We start from the raw sequence: 3,528 nt of genomic DNA, 5'->3' as shown, positions 1-3,528 counted from the left end.
ACAAGAACCTTCCAAGAAACAACAACTAGTGGCAATCCACGCTGCTACTACCCCCACTACTGCTCCAGTTACCCCTGCACCAGCGAAGCAATATGCGGGGAACCTACCAAAGTGCAAAAAATGTAATTTCCATCACAACGGAAATTGTCGGGAGATGAACTGCAACAATTACAATAAGAAAGGGCACACTGCCCGTTTCTGTAAGGCACCGGCACGACCAATCACCCAAGTCTCTGGAGTCGGGATGGGCCAGGCATGTTATGGATGCGGTGAGGTTGGACACTACAAGAGAGACTTCCCTAAGGCAAGGAATGCTGGCGGCATGGGAAGAGTCCTGGAAATAGGGCAGAACGAAGCAATAGTTGATCCCACGGTGGTTACAGGTATGTTTCTCCTCAATAACGCTTATGCATGCATACTCTTTGATTGTGGTGTAGAGAGGAGTTTTGTGAGTCATAATTCAAGCACATACTAAAACAGAACCCTAAATCGCTCAATAAGATATTCACAGTAGAAATGGAAAATGGTAGAATAGAAAGCACAAATGATATGTACATAGGCTGCCTACTAACTCTAAACGAACATTAATTTCAAATCGATCTAATGTCGATCACTATAAAGAGCTTTGATGTCATCATCGGTATGGATTGGTTAAGCCCACACCATGCCGATATTCTTTGTCATGAAAGGGTCGTTCGCCAAAACCTGCCAAGCAGCGAAACTCTTGTCATTTATGGTGACAAACCCAGTACCAATTTACAAATCATCTCTTGCGTCAAAGCCCAAAAATACGTGCGTAAGGAGTACTATGCCTTCTTAGCCCACGTAGTAGATAAGGAAAAACAAGGGAAAGACCTCAAATACATTCCAAAAGTCTACGATTTTCCTGATGTCTTCCCTGAAGATCTTCCTGGTGTCCCACCGGAACGACAAGTAGAGTTCAGGATCGATTTAATTCCCAGAGCTACCCCAGTAGCTAAATCGTCGTATCGTCTGGCGCCAGCTGAAATGCAAGAATCATCCAGCCAATTAAACAAACTGCTCAACAAAGGATTCATCAGGCCAAGCTTCTCACCTTGGGGAGCACCAGTCCTGTTTGTGTTGGATTAGTGTCTAAGTCCATAACTATTTTGGTATGTACTTGACCCGATGGTGCATGGTCCTTTTGGGTTGCCTTCACTAAAGCAACTTGATTGGAGAAATAAATAGAGAGAGAGGTTATTATGATTTATAAATATGTTATAAGAATAATATATTAAAGGAGAAATCATATTTTTTTAATTAATATTGGTCAATAATTAATTAGGAATTAATTTTGTGATCAAGTGTAATTAGTTAAACTAGAGGGGATGAATTGTAATTATGTGATAGTTACAAAATAAGGTAAGGATTATCTTATTAATGGGTTGGACGATTTTAAGGTGATAAGGCCTTAGAATTCGACTAGGATAAGGGTTTCTAAGACTTATCTTATGGTTACTTGGTGGGCAAGCAACTAGATAAGGATAAGGACTAAAACCCTGGTCTTTACACCTATATAAACCCCCCTAAGGCTCATGAATTCGTCCATGCCTTCCCAAGAGCTCCTAGAGATGAATTCTTATACCTCTCCTCTCTCATTATAACTTCTCCATTTGCTCTTGGTGTTTGTAAGCCATTAGAGGAGTGACACTTGTGACTCTAAGCCTTCCAAAGTCAATTCAAAGAGGAATTAGGATTGTTATTGCTACATAACAATCAAGGTAATATCTTAAACCTAATTATATGTTAATATCGATTTCCATATGCTAGCATTAGGGTTTATAGTCTTGGATTCAAAGCATGTACAATAGAGAAACCTAGATCCAAGCATTAGGGTTTGTATGAGCTCATAGGATGTCTTATGACCAAAACCTATCAGTGGTATCAGAGCCTAGCTTGGTTTCAATTGTATTGATGCATTGTATCACTGGAAAATTCATTTTTTTTGGTGTTTTGGAGGCTGGACTCGCCGAGTCCATGCAGACTCGACAAGTCCAAGCCTGACTCGACGAGTCAACTCGTCAGATGGAGGGTATCTCGGGTTTTCTTGCTGTTTTTGCTTATGGATAGTTACCTTATCATGTTAGATCAATATTAATCCAATTATACGATATATTTAACTATAATTTTGATCTAATTGAAGATATTTATCAATTAATAAGATAATTGTTTCCTTATGTGATAATTGATTAATTATTTTGAGTAAATTGATAAATTGTTTTGCAAGAAATCATTAAATAAATCAAATATGGATAATTATGTGATTAAATGTTAATTTGAATTATTTGTGATTTGATCCTTGTTGTTATGAAAAGTTTCATATTTTCCCCTTTAGGTTTTATAGTTTAAATTTGAACCCAAAAGTTTTGAAGTTTTGAAATTTAAATAGTTAAAACCCTAATGTTTTGAAAAAGGTTTCAAAACTTGCCCTCAAGTTTTGGAATTTAAATTTTGATTAATTGTTTAATTGTGATATATATTTAAATTCTAAACCCTAATGTTTTGAAATGTTTCAAAACTTGCCCTCAAGTTTTGGAATTTAAAAGTTGATTTAAAGTTTAATTAGGAATGTTAAATTCTAAAAACCCTAGTAATGTTTTGAAAAGTTCAAATCACACCCTTATGGTTTTATTAATTAATTAAGGTGTATAATTAAAAGAAGTTTAATAAATCCATAAAAGTTTAGGTTTACAATTTAATTGAATTAAAAGTATAATTGTTAAATTTGATCACCTAATATTTTAATAGTGTAAAATGCACCCTATACTATATATAACAATAAAAGTCTAACATTATAAATATGTATGAGTAAAAGTCAGTCTTACCGTTAGTAGGCCTCATTCACGAAGCTGGTCTATAAGGGGTGTTTAAGGAAATTACGTATAATATGGCGATTGAATGGGTATCCACTCTTACCCACCGCACTCTTGACTAGTGGAGGGTCGTTAGCCGAACGGGTAGGATAGGACGAAACCTTCCATTATAAGTATAATGAAATACAAAGTAACTAAATGTTTTTCAAATTCCCAATGTTAGTTACTTAGGCAAAAGTGAATTGATGCAATTCCATGAAATTACACTTTGTGCCCTTGAGAAGACGTTAGTGGAGCGTGTATGGTTTACCGGCACACTAAATGGTTCTAAGCAAAGGTAGCAAAGGGTGACTCCATGTTTATCATAGTTCGGTGGAGTGTGTGTGGTTTACCGGCACATCGAATTGGTGACTGTAACATGTGAGGGCACCATGTAAGTTTGCATGGTTATTCACACCCGCTGTGTGATCCTCGGCATCCCAGTCACAAACAAGAGGGGCATATCGAGATTTAAACATGCCATTGAAATGTTCAACGAATCTCAAAGGATCTAGGAGTTTTCATAGATTTAAAACTTAAATTTCTTTTTGTTTTTCATGGTGGAAATTAGTGAATCGTCATTCACTTACCTTCAAATATTCTACAACTAGATTACGGCATCCCTTTTCTAGGTTGTAGCGTATTGTGTTGGGTC

The sequence above is a fragment of the Lactuca saligna genome, chromosome 8 (assembly GCF_052625555.1).
Source record: "Lactuca saligna cultivar CGN05327 chromosome 8, ASM5262555v1, whole genome shotgun sequence".
NCBI classification, from domain to species: Eukaryota; Viridiplantae; Streptophyta; class Magnoliopsida; order Asterales; family Asteraceae; genus Lactuca; species Lactuca saligna.
The sequence above is the reverse complement of the archived record's forward strand: the minus strand, read 5'-3'. Positions refer to the sequence as shown.